The following is a 19,377-nucleotide window of genomic DNA, read 5'->3' on the forward strand; positions in this document are numbered from 1 at the left end:
ATGTCCTTTGTTTTGGGAACATAGCGTCCAGTGACGCACGCTATGGAAGATGTTGGCTGTCAGTAATCTGACTCCCTGCTTATTGAGATAAATCCCATTGCGTTGGAAAAGATGGCGACGTTCACAAAACATAGAAAAATTGTCAATAAAGTTCACTAAGTAAGAAGCACAGATGCTTTTCAGCCATCTCGAGAGTGACATAATCCGACTGAAACGCTCATCACCTGGTCGGACAGTAGGCAGAGGACCACTCAGAAAAACCTCTGCGTTTAGGCATATTATCTTGTGTAGAAGGGTAATAAAGTCTTGCTTCAGTATCTCCGACTGTTTTTTCAACACATCGAATGCTCCTGTGTGAATCACAATCGATCTCACAGTCGGGTAGTCAGTAGCAATCTTGTCGACTTTTTCAGAAATGTCCAGCACCATGTCATTAGCAAAACACAGAACTTTTGTGTTTTTTCTGCTGCACAGACGTTTAACACCAAACAAGGCTTTGTCGCCTATTATCAGTAATTGTGTTTCAGTAGCTGAACGGATTTGCTGAGGAGGTCCGGTTTCATACCTTTGACTGGTGCTGTGATCCCCCGAGGCTTGCTGGCTCGGCGACAGCACGGCAAACCTGTTTCTCAGTTCGATATCAGTATTTTGTCTTCGTCGGCCAAGAGACGGTTTCCTTTTTCTTGCTGGTACCAACGTCCAAGACTGATTTCTTGGGGTTGAGGTAGCCTTTTGCATAGGCCGACGTGTTTCCTCAGGCATTAGTTGGCGGTCAGGTCCAGCTGTTGGGCGACGACTCCTCAGTTTTGGCTTTGCTCCCAGCACATTCCACAGAGGGTCGGTGGATGGAGCTAGCTGTTTGTTAGCATGCTCATGACCACCGTTTGGAGACATTGGCAGTGTGGTGTCATTCCACGATTTTCCATTCACCTCCACAAACATTTCAAGGCGGTGCATTCTTGTCTCCAGCACTGCCATCTTCTGAAGAAGTTTGTGGTATTCATCGGTCGAGATGGAAGGCATCATTCGTCCAGCCATGCTGCTAGTAGCAGTCTCGTGCTGATTAGCAGGCCGTGCTCACGTTATCGTGAGGAGTTTCCCAAAAATAAAAAATGTTGAAAAATGCGCCCAGCTGGTTGTATCTACCAAACAAAAAGGTAGTACAGCCACATCGAGGCAAATATCCAGGAAAAATCCCAGAAAAAGAAAGAAAAAAAGAAGTTATCAGCTGAAAGAATGCAAAGCAAAGCAGGAGCAGAGCAGATTGCGTCTACACACTAGGAAAGCAGGAAGCAGATAGTAATCAATATCTCTCAGTTCAGTCAGATTAGACAAGTAGAAGTTACCTCACAAGTTAGTTTATGATGCATTAATTACGATGTGTGTTAAACGGGTTGTGTGGGAAAACTGATTTGCCAGACTGACCAAATTTAATGCCAAATTATTAATCTCTTTAATAATTTTTTCTTAAAGTCTGCCCGAGCGAGCAGAAGGGTGTGCCACCACCCACTGGAGCCCCGCCCAAAGACTTTAAAAACGGCGAGGAGACCCTCGCTCATTCTCTTGCTTCTTCTCCTGCTCTCCCGCCTCCTCCAAAAACTCTCTTGCACGACCTGCAAGTGGCCCGGCCTGCTCGAACTCGTGGTTCCAAGAAACTTGCCAACCACGTGGCCTTTTCTTTCCTGGCAGCAACCGTTGCCGAGAGCGGACCCTCGCTCCACGCCACGCCAAAGCAGGTGCAAACTGCAACGCTGACCCCAAAGACTGTTTTACTCCTTTTTTTCTTTTTTTTCTCTTCACCATCAGTGGAGTGCCCGCCAGAGGCGGACTCCGCGGCCCTGGCGTACACTTGCAACGTATCGCCGGACTCAAGGTTGTGCACCTAAGCCGCGCACCTCACCTGCTATTCGGTGGCGCTCCGCCGCAGTGCCAACGCACCTCCAACGGCTGGCCTTCCCCGTACGCAGGCGCGTACGGACCGAGCTGCAACACCTGAACTCGGACAGCTGCCGGAGAATCAACCTCGCCGAGTCGCCGACCAATCAAGGGAAGAGCCGCGCAACTACGTCAGGCCCCTGAGTGGCTTTCCCTTGCTCACCTGTGGAATAAATCCTCTTTTTTTTATTTTATTGCCTTTTTGGAACGAACATTGACTATTTTTTCCCCCTTCTTTTTGAAGACCTTTCTGCTCATTCGACGCAAACGATTCTCGTAAGTGTGCGTTTGATTTCTAGCTCGGCGTATCCACTGTATGCCACTTACGTTTGAAACATATCACAAATCTGGCAGGTCAAATTTCTCTTTTCCCTGTTTCTTTATTCATTCGCATTCCTTCCTTATTTTCATTCGCTTTATTTTATTCCTTTTCTTCTGACGGTAGAATAGTTAGATAGGCAGTGCTTTGATTCTGTAGTGTAGCAATCGTGAATAAATGCATGTTTTATGAACTGTATTCCGCCTAAGTCATCTGTGTTTCCGAGTGGATTATTATTTTTTTGTTAGTACAACGAACCACTGAATATCGAGTGTGGCGACTTTAGATTATAAATGACTGATGAAAGAAGGATTTTGGTCGTTGTTTGCTCCTGTTAACCCAAAGCAAAACCAACGTGGTGCCCCCAGAGGTTATCGAGGTAAATATAATTTACCTCTGTAACGTCCAGATTATTAATTCGTCCAAAAGACGACCCAATTATCGCTACATTATTATTATTATTAGGGCCCGAGCAACGACCGCTGCGAGGTCCCTATTGTTTTTGCAAAAATTATTATTATTATTATTATTATTCTTTATTATTCGCAAACGATCCCGATTTTGGGTATCTAAACATTCACGAAAACTCACCGAACTTTGCACACTCCTCAGGCCCGGCGAAAAATTTGATATTATGAAGTTGTCATAACAACGCGACTCTATAGCGCCCCCTAGCGTAGAAAAATAAAAACCAAGCCCGGCACGTTTGAGCTACAGCAACAAAAATTGGCAGGCACGTGTAGCACCCCGAGATGCACAAAAAAAGTCTATTGGGACCATGTAGCTAAAATGTACAGGAATTGAGCTATGAATTTTTTAATGTCCAATTTTGGCCTATTTTGGCACATTCACTTTGTCCAGAAAGAGCAAATACTTAATAACTCCCATGTTCAAGCTCCAAAAAATCTCAAACTTCTTAGGCAATGTAATAGTCACGGCCTGAAAACATCTATATGATAAAATTCAGTTATACATATAGCGCCACCTAGTGGTAACAATAACTGTCATACTTTACGTTTTTAGCTACTGCGCTGAGCTCGTTGAAGGGATCCAGTTGAAAATTGGTCAGAAAAGCCTTAAGATGTTGATCATGCCCCACACCGAATATTGTAACTTTTCGCCAAAGGGCGTGGCCGCTACGGTGCCGCAAAGTCTAAAGATTTTTCGTGACAATAAAAGCTACATTAACTTGATCCAGGTAATCCTATCTTCTCAAAATTTCACACATTTGATGAGAGTCCAGCCCTTAAGACATCTATGAACTTATATTTCATCTTACTGTTAGCGCCACCGTCTGGCAATTTTTTTTCTTACGATTTTTCTTAAATGTTTTTCTCCAACCACATTAACTGCAACTACCTCATATTTGCTCAGATGAGGGTTTCGGTCTTCATGATGTCACAACACGAAGTTTGTGAGTTTTCGCGAATCGCTGTGGGCGTGGCTAAGCACTGTTCGCCAAGAAAACAACGCCAGTTTTGAGGGTCTAAACATGCGCAGAAACTCATGAAACTTGGCACACACATCTGGCCTGGTAAAATGAACAATATTTTATTGTTGATTGTGCTATTTTTACAAAAATTACTCAATAGCGCCCCCTAGGAATTTTTAATGAAGCAGCCCTGGTTGTACGTTTAAGCAAGATCTACGAACATTTTTAGGTGTATGAGGGAGCCCAAGACCTACAAAAAAGTCTCTTGGACCCATATGCTAAAATGAACAGGAAGTGAGCTACGAATTTTTGAATGTCCCATTTTTGACGATTTTTGCACATTCACAGGGGGCAGACTTTTGCCCACTTCTCCTACACGTTTCATCTGACTGAGTTAAGACTTGACCTGGACCATGTCAAGACCTGAGCCAATGACAGGGGGAAAAATCTTGACTTTTTGAAATACAATATGATGAAGGTGGGGCATCAAAATTTGTATTTCGCACTGAAAAAGGATATGCTTAATAACTCCCCGGTACATGCTCCAAAAAATCCCAAACTTGACATGTATGTTTATCGTCAAGGCCTGAAGCTATCTCTATGACAACATTCAGTTATATATGCAGCGTCACCTAGCCCTTGAGGCATAAAAAAAAATACCCCAGATACGGTATTTTGTACAAAAAATGTAAACTCATTCTAAGTGTGATAACTAAGTCATTTATGAATATTCTTTTAGTTTCCACCACTCAAAATGTTCACTGGCATCAGACTTATCCAAACATATATATATTTTTATTTATTTTTGATAACCTCTGTGGACATTAAAAGCAATATCGTGAATGAAGGATATGCATAATAACTCTACGGTACATGCTCCAAAAAAATCCCACACTTGACATGTATGCTTATAATCAAGGCCTGAAGGTATCTCTATGACAACATTCAGTTATAAATACAGCGCCACCTAGCCCTTGAGGCATAATATATTTAAAAAAAAAAAAAACACATACGGTATTTTGTACAAAAAATGTAAACTCATTCTAAGTGTGATAACTAAGTCATTTATGAATATTCTTTTAGTTTCCACCACTCAAATTGTTCACTGGCTTCACACCGATCCAAACGTATGTACGTTTCCATTTTGTGTTAGTCATTTTTGATTGCCCCTTTGGACAATAAAAGTAACATTGTACAATGAGTACAACGAGCGATGATGTATATATACACTTTGTTGAGTTGAGTAGATTGAGTAGGGTCAGATGAAACGCCATATCATGTAAAATTAGATAACAAATTAATGGGCTAGACTCAATTTTTAGTTAGAGACCAATTGGTGTCTATAGGACTGATAATTATTCTTTGGCCTCTGGGTGTAGTTCCTCAAAGTAACCACTAGATGCCGCCAAACCTGTACAACTAAGCCGCCCACTCAGCATTGCCCGGACATTCCATATAAGGGCCAGATATAAATTAGTGTAAATAAATGATATCCTGAATTAAGTAATAATACACACAACACAATCTATATTCGACAATTGTTAACCTGATTTATGGAGCAATGTTTATAGCACATTGAGCCCAACTATGAAGTTTTGCTGTCTTTTCTTTTCTTTTCTTTTATTTACAAGCGATACTGTCTTTTATCGCTGATAATATTGCTGTAACTGCATTGAAAAGATTAACTGTATGTATTGTTCTCTCAACATGACATATAAGATGTGAAACAGAAATTAGAATTAACCTGTTAAGTTCCCTGAGAGAATTTGGGATTTAACATGTCATGTATATATATGTTATTCATGCTTGCTTAATTAATATACATATGATTTTATTGATTTTAACGTTTATCATTGTCGAATAGAGCTGAAGACCTTTGACATATGATCATGACTCAGCTGTGAAGGACTTATGACTCATCTATGGAAAATTACTGAGAATGAGTCTCAACAATTGCGCATTGATATGAGGAGATGCGGAAGGACACCCACCGGAAGAAATCAGTGATATGACCCAAGGTGATAAAAAGTCATCACCAGCTGGGATCGAGGCCCTTTTTCCCTGCGATGTGGTCTGGATGGAGTGTATTCCTGAAGATGGATTTATGGCTGTTTGAGGACTTACGATTTTTTTTCGAAGGACTTATAGCCGTGACTGGAATTTTCTTCAATGATTGGGTGAAGTACAAAACCTTTATCAATAATGATGTATAATAGGAAGATATGAATGACTAATTGCGAGTTTGGGTGGGGGCCATTTAATACACTCTCATATCTTTAAATTATTTTTAGCCAAAAACATCTTATTGTGAATCAGGTCTTAAGCTTTTCCGAGAAATGATCAATCTTAGAAAGCTTTTGTAAAAGGTTATATTATTTTTGATTTCCTGTTTTTTATTTTATTTTGATTGATTTAAGGTTTTATCATTAAATGTGATTTTTATGATTAATATTGGTTGTCTTATTATTGTCAATAAAATTGTTTAAAAGACAATGTTTGAATCAATCATTTTATTGTTTTGTCTCTATTTTATTTGGTTTTGGTTTTATTCTTTTTTTGGACGTTTTATAAGTCCAAGGTCATTTTATAAGACCAAATAAAATGATTGAAAAACTAATTGTGATTTAATTAGTTTTTTTGGTTTGTTTTAACTTTTATTTTATTTATTTTTGGACGTTTTATAAGTCCAAGGTCGTTTTATAAGACCTTATTATTTGTCTTTGATTTTATTTTTATTTTTGGACGTTTTATAAGTCCAAGGTCATTTTATAAGACCAAATAAAATAATTGAAAAGCCAGTTGTGGATTAATTATTTTATTTGGTTCTTTTTAATTTTTATTTTGGACATTTTATAAGTCCGCATCATTATTATTATTATTTTTTCCTCCAAGAAGGACAACAGCATCGGACTTTTGGAAGAAGGTAAGTGTATTTGAATAACCTCTAACCAATGCTTCCATCTGTATTAATAAGTCAAATACTCCTGCTTGATAAGTAACAAATCCGTATGATCCTTACAAGGATTATTAAATGACTAGGTCATTAACAAATGCAAACAACTCATAGAAGTGGAGCTGCCAATGTAAGTGAGGTGGTCATACTATTGGTCCTGGGCTCTGTGTGTGTGGTTACTCACTCAGGATTGATAGATGGATGAAAACGGATTGGCCTCATGATAAGAAGACAGTGAACAAACCTAGGTGAATCCACTTTGATATATCGGCTTATCTAATTCCCGTCTCCTCACGCTGACGCCTTAGAGCTGGTGAGGAAAAAGGGGAATTTTTAACCCTTTAATTGGAGAGTCGATCAGGACATATTTCCCGATTTAAGTCCTGCGGGTAAGCGGAAGTTGACAACTTTTACAAAAAATACCAATCAGGGCAACTCATTGCCTAAAAATAAAAAAGGACGCTGATTTTTGCAGGTCTTAACAATCCCCAAAACCCGTTGAGCTTGACACACACTGGCAAAAAAAATATTCTACATGTAAACGTTTATTATGCCATTTTCAAAGAAATTTTGCTTCCAATATGCCAGTACCCCAACGTGCCAGTACCCTAACGTGCAAGTACCCCAACGTGCAAGGACTCCAACGTGGCCCGGGCTGCGAGGGCCCTTTATAGCTGCTCGCAGCTCTAGTTCTTCTTCTTCTTCTTCTTCTTCTTCTCCGTAAACGATCGCATTTTTGAGTACCTAAACATTCACGAAAACTCACCAAACTTTGCACACTCCTCAGGCCCGGCGAAAAATTTTATATTATGAAGTCGTCATAACAACGCGACTCTATAGCGCCCCCTAGCGTAGAAAAATAAAAACCAAGCCTGGCACGTTTGAGCTAGAGCAACGAAAATTGGCAGGCACGTGTAGCACCCCGAGACGCACAAAAAAAGTCTATTGGGACCATGTAGCTAAAATGTACAGGAAATGAGCTATGAATTTTTTTATGTCCAATTTTGGCCTATTTTGGCACATTCACTGTGGTCATGCTTTTTCCCCCTCTGCAAACATTTTTCATCCAATTCACATCAAACTTGGCATTTATCATCTCAAGACCTGAGAGAACAACTGGGCAAAAAGTCTTGCCATTTCGAAATACTATATGATGGGGGCGGGGCATCAAATATTGTCTTTAAAATTTTATTTGTCCAGAAAGAGCAAATGCTTAATAACTCCCATGTTCAAGCTCCAAAAAATCTCAAACTTCTCAGGCAACGTAATAGTCACGGCCTGAAAACATCTATATGATAAAATTCAGTTATACATATAGCGCCACCTAGTGGTGACAATAAATGTCATACTTTACGTTTTTAGCTACTGCGCTGAGCTCGTTGAAGGGATCCAGTTGAAAGTTGGTCAGAAAAGCCTTAAGATGTTGATCATGCCCCACACCGAATATTGTAACTTTTCGCCAAAGGGCGTGGCCGCTACGGTGCTGCAAAGTCTGAAGATTTTTCGTGACAATAAAAGCTGCATGAACTTGACCGAGATGATCCTATCTTCTCAAAATTTCACACATTTGATGAGAGTCCAGCCCTAAAGACATCTACGAACTTATATTTCATCTTACTGATAGCGCCACCTAGTGGCAATTTTTTTTCTTACGAATTTTCTTGTACATTTTTCTCCAAACACGTTAACTGGACCAACCTCATATTTGCTCAGATGAGGGTTTCGGCCTTCATGATGTCACAACACGAAGTTTGTGAGTTTTCGCGAATCGCTGAGCACTGTTCGCCAAGAAAACAACGCCAGTTTTGAGGGTCTAAACATGCGCAGAAACTCATGAAACTTGGCACACACATCTGGCCTGGCAAAATGAGCAATATTTTATCATGTATTGTCCTATTTTTACAAAAATGACTCAATAGCGCCCCCTAGAAATTTTTTAACGAAGTAGCCCCGATTGTACGTTTAAGCAAGATCTACGAAAATTTTTAGGTGTATGAGGGAGCCAAAGACCTACAAAAAAGTCTCTTGGACCCATATGCTAAAATGAACAGGAAGTGAGCTACGAATTTTTGAATGTCCCATTTTTGACGATTTTTGCACATTTTCAGGGGGCATACTTTTGCCCACTTCTCCTACACGTTTTATCCGACTGACTTATGACTTGACCTGGACCATGCCAAGACCTGAGCCAACAACAGACGGAAAAATCTTGACTTTTGGAAATACTATATGATGAGGGCGGGGCATCAAAATTTGTGTTTCGCACTGAAAAAGGATATGCTTAATAACTCCCCGATACATGCTCCAAAATATCCCAAACTTGACATGTATGTTTATCGTCAAGGCCTGAAGGTATCTCTATGACAACATTCAGTTATATATGCAGCGCCACCTAGCCCTTGAGGCATGAAAAAAAAAATACCCCACTTACGGTATTTTTACAAAAATTGTAAACACGTTTCACAATGAAAAAGGATATGCTTGATAACTCCCCGGTACATGCTCCAAAAAATCCCAAACTTGACATGTATGTTTATCGTCAAGGCCTGAAGTTATCTCTATGACAACATTCAGTTATATATGCAGCACCACCTAGCCCTTGAGGCATAAAAAAAAAAAATACCCCACATACGGTATTTTGTACAAAAAATGTAAACTCATTCTAAGTGTGATAACTAAGTCATTTATGAATATTCTTTTAGTTTCCACCACTCAAAATGTTCACTGGCATCAGACTTATCCAAACATATATATTTTTATTTATTTTTGATAGCCTCTATGGACATTAAAAGCAATATCGTGAATGAAGGATATGCTTAATAACTCCACGGTACATGCTCCAAAAAAAATCCCACACTTGACATGTATGCTTATAATCAAGGCCTGAAGGTATCTCTATGACAACATTCAGTTATAAATACAGCGCCACCTAGTCCTTGAGGCTTATATAAAAAAAATAAATAAATACCCCACATACGGTATTTTGTACAAAAAATGAACACTCATTCTAAGTGTGATAACTAAGTCATTTATGAATATTCTTTTAGTTTCCACCACTCAAATTGTTCACTGGCTTCACACCGATCCAAACGTATGTACGTTTCCATTTTGTTTTATTCATTTTTGATTGCCCCTTTGGACAATAAAAGTAACATTGTGCAATGAGTACAACGAGCGATGATGTGTATATACACTTTTACAAAAAATACCAATCAGGGCAACTCATTGCCTAAAAATAAAAAAGGACGCTGATTTTTGCAGGTCTTAACAATCACCAAAACCCGTTGAGCTTGACACACACACTGGCAAAAAAAATATTCTACATGTAAACGTTTATTATGCCATTTTCAAAGAAATTTTGCTTCCAATATGCCAGTACCCCAACGTGCCAGTACCCCAACGTGCAAGTACCCCAACGTGCAAGGACCCCAACGTGGCCCGGGCTGCGAGGGCCCTTGAGAGCTGCTCGCAGCTCTAGTTAGGGCCCGAGCAGCGACCGCTGCGAGGTCCCTCTTGTTTTTGTAAGAATTATTATTATTATTCTTCTCCGTAAACGATCACATTTTTGAGGGCCTAAACATTTACGAAAACTCACCAAACTTTGCAGTCTCTTCGGGCCCGGCGAAAAATTTGATATTATGTAGTTGTCATAACAATGCGACTCTATAGCGCCCACTAGCGTAGAAAAATAAAAACCATTCCCGGCCCGTTTGACCTAGAGCTACGAAAATTGTCAGGCACGTGTAGCACCCGGAGACGCACAAAAAAGTCAGTGGAAGCCATTTCCTAAAATGTACAGGAAGTGAGCTATGAATTTTTTAATGTCCAATTTTGGCCTATTTTGGCACATTCACTGTGGTCATGCTTTTTCAACCTTTGCAAACATTTTTCATCCAATTCACTTCAAACTTGGCATTTATCATCTCAAGACCTGAGAGAACAACTGGGCAAAAAGTCTTGCCTTTTCGAAATACAATATGATGGGGGCGGGGCATCAAATATTGCCTTTAAAATTTCATTTGTCCAGAAAGAGCAAATGCTTAATAACTCCCATGTTCAAGCTCCAAAAAATTTCAAACGTCTCAGGAAACGTAATAGTCACGGCCTGAAAACATCTATATGATAAAATTCAGTTATACATATAGCGCCACCTAGTGGTAACAATAAATGTCATACTTTACATTTTTAGCTACTGCGCTGAGCTCGTTGAAGGGATCCAGTTGAAAATTGGTCAGAAAAGCCTTAAGAAGTTGATCATGCCCCACACCAAATTTTTTAACTTTTCGCCAAAGGGTGTGGCCGCTACGGTGCCGCAAAGTCTGAAGACTTTTCGTGACAATAAAAGCTGCATTAACTTGACCGAGATGATCCTATCTTCTCAAAATTTCACACATTTGAAGAGAGTCCAGCCCTAAAGACATCTACAAACTTATATTTCATCTAACTGATAGCACCACCTAGTGGCAATTTTTTTTCTTACGAATTTTCTTCAATGCTTTTCTCCAAACACGTTAAATGGACCTACCTCATATTTGCTCAGATGAGGGTTTCGGCCTTCATGATGTCACAACACGAAGTTTGTGAGTTTTCGCGAATTGCTGTGGGTGTGGCTAAGCGCTGTTCGCCAAGAAAACAACGTCGGTTTTGAGGGTCTAAACATGCACAGAAACTCATGAAACCTGGCACACACATCTGGCCTGGTAAAATGAGCAATATTTTATTGTCGATTGTGCTATTTTTACAAAAATGACTCAATAGCGCCCCCTAGAAAATTTTAACGAAGCAGCCCCGGTTGTACGTTTAAGCAAGAACGACGAATATTTTTAGGTGTATGAGGGAGCCCAAGACCTACAAAAAAGTCTCTTTGACCCATGTGCTAAAATGAACAGGAAGTGAGCTACGAATTTTTGAATGTCCCATTTTTTACGATTTTTGCACATTTACAGGGGGCATTCTTTTGCCCACTTCTCCTACACGTTTCATCCGACTGAGTGAAGACTTGACCTGGACCATGTCAAGACCTGAGCCAACGACAGGGGGAAAAATCTTGACTTTTCGAAATACTGTATGATGAGGGCGGGGCATCAAAATTTGTGTTTTGCACTGAAAAAGGATATGCTGAATAACTCTCCGGTACATGCTCCAAAAAATCCCAAACTTGACGTATGTTTATAGTCAAGGCCTGAAGCTATCTATATGACAACATTCAGTTATATATGCAGCGCCACCTAGCCCTTAACGCATGGAAAAAAAAATACCCCACTTACGGTATTTTTACAAAAATTGTAAACTCATTCTCAGTGTGATAACTAAGTCATTTATGAATATTCTTTTACTTTCCACCACTCAAAATGTTCACTGGCATCAGACCTATCCAAACATAAGTATTTTTTATTTATTTTTATTTATTTTTGATAGCCTCTATGGGCGTTAAAAGCAGTATCGTGAATGAAGGATATGCTTAATAACTCCCCGGTGCATGCTTCAAAAAATCCCACACTCGACATGGATATTTATAGTCAAGGCGTGAAGGTATCTCTGTGACAAAATTCAGTTATAAATACAGCGCCACCTAGTCCTTAAGGCATAAAAAATAAACAACCCCTCTTACGGTATTTTGTACAAAATTTGTGAACTCATTGTAAGTGTAATAACTAAGTCATTTATGAATATTCTTTTACTTTTTCCACTACTCAAGATGTTCACTGGTATAAGACCGATCCAAACATATGTACTTTTTTATTTTGTTTTATTTATTTTTGATAGCCTATATGGACAATAAAAGAAACATCGTGCAATGAGTACGAGCGATGACGGGTATATATACTTTTGCAAAAAATACCAATCAGGTCAACTCATTCCCTAAAAATAAAAAAGGACGCTGATTTTTGCAGATCTTAACAATCACCAAACCCCATTGAGCTTGACACACACATCACACCTGGCAAAAAAAATCCACATGTAAAGGTTTATCATGCCATGTAAAAAGAAATTTTGCTCCTAATGTGCCAGTACCCCAATGTGCGAGTACCCCAACGTGCAAGTACCCCAACGTGCAAATACCCCAATGTGGCCCGGGCTGCGAGGGCCCTTTATAGCTGCTCGCAGCTCTAGTTAGGGCCCGAGCAGCGACCGCTGCGAGGACCCTCTTGTTTTTGTAAGAATTCTTCTTCTTCTTCTTCTCCGTAAACGATCTCATTTTTGAGGGCCTAAACATTTACGAAAACTCACCAAACTTTGCAGTCTCTTCGTGCCCGGTGAAAAATTTGATATTATGGAGTTGTCATAACAACGCGACTCTATAGCGCCACCTAGCGTAGAAAAATAAAAACCAAACCCGGCCCGTTTGAGCTAGAGCTACGAAATTTGGCAGGCACGTAGCACCCCGAGACGCACAAAAAAGTCATTGGAAGCCATTTCCTAAAATGTACAGGAAGTGAGCTATGAATTTTTTAATGTCCAATTTTGGCCCATTCACTGTGGTCATACTTTTTCCCCCTTTGCCAATATTTTTCAGCCAGTTGACTTCAAACTTGCCATGTATCATCTCAAGACCTGAGACAACAACTGGGCAAAATATCTTGACTTTTTGAAATACTATATGACGGGGGCGGGGTATCAAATATTGCCTTTAAAATTTCATTTTTCCAGAAAGACAAAATGCTGAATAACTCCCATGTAAAAGCTCCAAAAAATCTCAAACTTCTCATGCAACTTAATAGTCACGGCCTGAAAACATCTATATGATACAATTCTGTTATATATATAGCGCCACCTAGTGGTGACAAATGTCATACTTTACGTTTTTAGCTACTGTGCCAAGCTCTTTGAAGGGATCCAGTTGAAAATTGGTCAGACAAGCCTTAAGATGTTGATCATGCCCCACACCGAATATTGTAACTTTTCGCGAAAGGGCGTGGCCTCTACGGTGCCGCAAAGTCTGGTAATTTTTCGTGGCAATAAAAGCTGCTTTTACTTGATCCAGGTAATCCTATCTTCTCAAAATTTCACACATTTGATGAGAGTCCAGCCCTTAAGACATCTACGAACTTATATTTCATCTTACTGTTAGCGCCACCGTCTGGCAATTTTTTTTCTTACGATTTTTCTTAAATGTTTTTCTCCAACCACATTAATCACTGCCTTTGACAAGTATACTTGTCAATTGTATTTTTTAGAGCGGTGCTAAATGGGGGCGAATCTGAGCATGCTCCACTGTAAATATCAAACTTGGAAACAACTTTACTGATGCCCAACCACCGGTAGATGACATCATTGCCCCATTTTATAGGAAATAAACACAGTTTCAGAGTCCATGGGAGAAATGGCTGTATTTTGGCAAACCTACATTTTTCTGCTGTCAATTATAAAAGAACGGGACGGGACAAAAAGTAGGGAGTCTATTCTGTTATTTGGTAGATTCGGTTTATATATAATTATTGAATGTAATATCACGTGAGTATTGGAAATGTAAAAATTTTCTATAATGACTGGCAGTGAATGAGTTAACTGCACCTACCTCATATTTGCTCAGATGAGGGTTTCGGTCTTCATGATGTCACAACACGAAGTTTGTGAGTTTTCGCGAATCGCTGTGGGCGTGGCTAAGCGCTGTTCGCCAAGAAAACAACACCGATTTTGAGGGCCTAAACCGGCACAGAAACGCATGAAACTTGGCACACACATCTGGCCTGGCAAAATGAGCGATATTTTATCCTGGATTGTGCTATTTTTACAGAAATGACTCAATAGCGCCCCCTAGAACATTTTAATGAAGCAGCCCCGGTTGTACGTTTAAGCAAGATCTACGAAAATTTTTAGGTGTATGAGGGAGCCCAAGACCTACAAAAAAAGTCTCTTGGACCCATATGCTAAAATGAACAGGAAGTGAGCTACAAATTTTTGAATGTCCCATTTTTTACGATTTTAGCACATTTACAGGGGGCACACTTTTGCCCACTTCTCCTACATGTTTCATCCGACTGACTTCAGACTTGACCTGGGCTATGTCAAGACCTGAGCCAACGACAGGGAGAAAAATCTTGACTTTTCTAAATACTATATGATGAGGGCGGGGCATAAAAATTTGTGTTTCGCAATGAAAAATTATATGCTTAATAACTCTCCGGTACATGCTCCAAAAAATCCCAAACTTGACATGTATGTTTATAGTCAAGGCCTGAAGCTATCTCTATGACAACATTCAGTTATATATGCAGCGCCACCTAGCACTTGAGGCATGAAAAAAAAATACCCCACTTACGGTATTTTTACAAAAATTGTAAACTCATTCTCAGTGTGATCACGAAGTCATTTATGAATATTCTTTTACTTTCCACCACTCAAAATGTTCACTGGCATCAGACCTAACCAAACATACATATTTTTGTTATTTAGTTTTATGTATTTTTGATAGCCTCTATGGACATTAAAAGCAATATCGTGAATGAAGGCTATGCTTAATAACTCCCAGGTACATGCTCCAAAAAATCCCATACTTGAAATGTATATTTATAGTCAAGGCCTGAAGGTATCTCTATGACAAAATTCAGTTATAAATACAGCGCCATCTAGTCCTTAAGGCATAAAAAAAAATAAAAATGCCTCACTTACGGTATTTTTGCAAAAATTGTAAACTCATTGTAAGTGTGATAACTAAGTCATTTATGAATATTCTTTTACTTTCCACCACTCAATGTGTTCACTGGCATCAGACCGATCCAAACATATGTACTTTTTTAATTTAGTTTCATTTTCTTTGATCGCCTCTATGGACAATAAAAGCAACATTGTGCAATGAGTACGAGCAATGATGTGTGTATATATACTTTTACGAAAAATACCAATCAGGGCAACTCATCGCCTAAAAATAAAAAAAGACGCTGATTTTTGCAGATCTTAACAATCACCACAACCCATTGTGCTTGACACACTCATCACACCTGGCAAAAAAAAAAAAATCCACATTTTTATCATGCCATTTTCAAAGAAATTCTGCTTCCAATGTGCCAGTACCCCAATGTGCAAGTACCCCAACGTGCAAGTACCCCAACGTGGCCCGGGCTGCGAGGGCCCTTTATAGCTGCTCGCAGCTCTAGTTATTATTCTTCTTCTTTATTCTCCGCAAACAATCGCGATTTTGGGTACCTAAATATTCACGAAAACTCACCGAACTTTGCACACTCCTCAGGTCCGGCGAAAAATTTGATATTATGAAGTCGTTATAACAACGCGACTCTATGGCGCCCCCTAGCGTAGAAAAATAAAAACCAAGCCCGGCACGTTTGAGCTAGAGCAACGAAAATTGGCAGGCATGTGTAGCACCCCGAGACGCACAAAAAAGTCTATTGGGACCATGTAGCTAAAATGTACAGGAAGTGAGCTATGAATTTTTTAATGTCCAATTTTGGCCTATTTTGGCACATTCACTGTGGTCATGCTTTTTCCCCCTTTGCAAACATTTTTCATCCAATTGACTTCAAACTTGGCATTTATCATCTCAAGACCTAAGAGAACAACTGGGCAAAAAATCTTGCCTTTTCGAAATACTATATGACGGGGGCGGGGCATCAAATATTGCCTTTAAAATTTCATTTGTCCAGAAAGAGCAAATGCTTAATAACTCCCATGTTCAAGCTCCAAAAAATCTCAAACATCTCAGGCAACGTAATAGTCACGGCCTGAAAACATCTATATGATAAAATTCAGTTATACATATAGCGCCACCTAGTGGTTACAATAAATGTCATACTTTACGTTTTTAGCTACTGTGCTGAGCTCGTTGAAGGGATCCAGTTGAAAATTGGTCAGAAAAGCCTTAAGATGTTAATCATGCCCCACACCGAATATTGTCACTTTTCGCCAAAGGGCGTGGCCGCTACGGTGACGCAAATTCTGAAGATTTTTCGTGACAATAAAAGCTGCATGAACTTGACCGAGATGATCCTATCTTCTCAAAATTTCACACATTTGATGAGAGTCCAGCCCTAAAGACATCTACTAACTTATATTTCATCTAACTGAGAGCGCCACCTAGTGGCAATTTTTTTTCTTACGAATTTTCTTCTACGTTTTTCTCCAAACACGTTAACTGGACCTACCTCATATTTGCTCAGATGAGGGTTTCGGCCTTCATGATGTCACAACACGAAGTTTATGAGTTTTCGCGAATTGCTGTGGGCGTGGCTAAGCGCTGTTCGCCAAGAAAACAACGCCGGTTTTTAGGGTCTAAACATGCACAGAAACTCATGAAACTTGGCACACACATCTGGCCTGGTAAAATGAGCAATATTTTATAGTTGATTGTGCTATTTTTACAAAAATGACTCAATAGCGCCCCCTAGAATTTTTTAACGAAGCAGCCCCGGTTGTACGTTTAAGCAAGAGCGACGAATATTTTTAAGTGTATGTGGGAGCCCAAGACCTACAAAAAAAGTCTCTTGGACCCATATGCTAAAATGAACAGGAAGTGAGCTACGAATTTTTGAATGTCCCATTTTTGACCATTTACAGGGGGCAGACTTTTGCCCACTTCTCCTACACGTTTCATCCGACTGAGTTAAGACTTGACCTGGACCATGTCAAGACCTGAGCCAACGACAGGGGGAAAAATCTTGACTTTTCGAAATACTATATGATGAGGGCGGGGCATCAAAATTTGTGTTTCGCACTGACAAAGGATATGCTTAATAACTCCCCGGTACATGCTCCAAAAAAATCCCAAACTTGACATGTATGTTTATAGTCAAGGCCTGAAGCTATCTCTATGACAACATTCAGTTATATATGCAGCGCCACCTAGCCCTTGAGGCATGAAAAAAAAATACCCCACTTACGGTATTTATACAAAAATTGTAAACACATTTCGCAATGAAAAACGATATGCTTGATAACTCCCTGGTACATGCTCCAAAAAATCCCAAACTTGACATGTATGTTTATCGTCAAGACCTGAAGGTATCTCTATGACAACATTCAGTTATATATGCAGCGCCACCTAGCCCTTGAGGCAGAAATAAAAATATATACCCCACTTACGGTATTTTTACAAAAATTGTAAACTCATTCTCAGTGTGATAACTAAGTCATTTATGAATATTCTTTTACTTTCCACCCCTCAAAATGTTCACTGGCATCAGACCTATCCAAACATACATATTCTTTATTTAGTTTTATTTATTTTTGATAGCCTCTATGGACGTTAAAAGCAGTATAGTGAATGAAGGATACGCCTAATAACTCCCCGGTACATGCTTAAAAAAATCCCAAACTTGACATGTATGTTTATCGTCAAGGCCTGAAGTTATCTCTATGACAACATTCATTTATATATGCAGCGCCACCTAGCCCTTGAGGCATAAACAAAAAAAACACCCCACATACGGTATTTTGTACAAAAAATGTAAACTCATTCTAAGTGTGATAACTAAGTCATTTATGAATATTCTTTTAGTTTCCACCACTCAAAATGTTCACTGGCATCAGACTTATCCAAACATATATATATTTTTATTTATTTTTGATAGCCTCTATGGACATTAAAAGCAATATCGTGAATGAAGGATATGCTTAATAACTCCACGGTACATGCTCCAAAAAAAATCCCACACTTGACATGTATGCTTATAATCAAGGCCTGAAGGTATCTCTATGACAACATTCCGTTATAAATACAGCGCCACCTAGCCCTTGAGGCATAATATATTTTTAAAAAAAATACCCCACATACGGTATTTTGTACAAAAAATGTAAACTCATTCTAAGTGTGATAACTAAGTCATTTATGAATATTCTTTTAGTTTCCACCACTCAAATTGTTCACTGGCTTCACACCAAACGTATGTATGTTTCCATTTTGTTTTATTCATTTTTGATTGCCCCTTTGGACAATAAAAGTAACATTGTGCAATGAGTACAACGAGCGATGATGTGTATATACACTTTTACAAAAAATACCAATCAGGGCAACTCATTGCCTAAAAATAAAAAAGGACGCTGATTTTTGCAGGTCTTAACAATCACCAAAACCCGTTGAGCTTGACACACACACAAAATATTCTACATGTAAACGTTTATTATGCCATTTTCAAAGAAATTTTGCTTCCAATATGCCAGTACCCCAACGTGCCAGTATCCCAACGTGCAAGTACCCCAACGTGCAAGGACCCCAACGTGGCCGGGCTGCGAGGGCCCTTTATAACTGCTCGCAGCTCTAGTTTAGTTTAGTTTAGTTTTCAGGGTGGTTCAGTTAGTTTTTATTAGTTTAGTTCTTTAAAAAATGCTTAGTTTTAGTTTAGTTTGTTAGTTTCGGTATTAGTATTAGGGTGTTTTTTTTGTTTTGTTTTTTTAAATGTGTATTACCTGTGCGCAATATTTAAAAAAAAAACACCAGGGGAGCAACGTCATCTGAAAGTGCTTTTCTATTGGCTGCTGCTCGATGACGTCACTTCTGTGTGACATACTTTCAAACGTCATTATTCCGGTTATATCAAAATAAATTTCTAAAAATCACATTTAAAATCATCTCCAAAGGCTAATATATTAAATTAATTACCAAAGACTAAAACGAAGGACGTTTGCTATCATTATAGTTAGTTTTGTAAACATAAAATATAGTTTCAGTTAGTTTTCGTTTTTTTTATAAAGCATTTTCATTTTTATTTTATTTCAGTAACAATATTATTTTTTGAATTTTAGCTTTTTCATTAGTTTTAGTTAACTAAAATAACCTTTAATGGC

At 39.0% G+C, this 19,377-nt stretch overlaps 1 protein-coding gene across 2 annotated transcripts in view; it reads right to left on the minus strand.

Annotated features, from left to right (window-relative positions):
• syne3 (spectrin repeat containing, nuclear envelope family member 3) overlaps positions 1 to 19,377 on the minus strand; it is a 187,060-nt gene that overhangs the window by 104,499 nt on the left and 63,184 nt on the right. The window lies entirely within an intron of this gene.

Source organism: Festucalex cinctus, chromosome 12, assembly GCF_051991245.1.
Source record: "Festucalex cinctus isolate MCC-2025b chromosome 12, RoL_Fcin_1.0, whole genome shotgun sequence".
Lineage (NCBI taxonomy): Eukaryota > Metazoa > Chordata > Actinopteri > Syngnathiformes > Syngnathidae > Festucalex > Festucalex cinctus.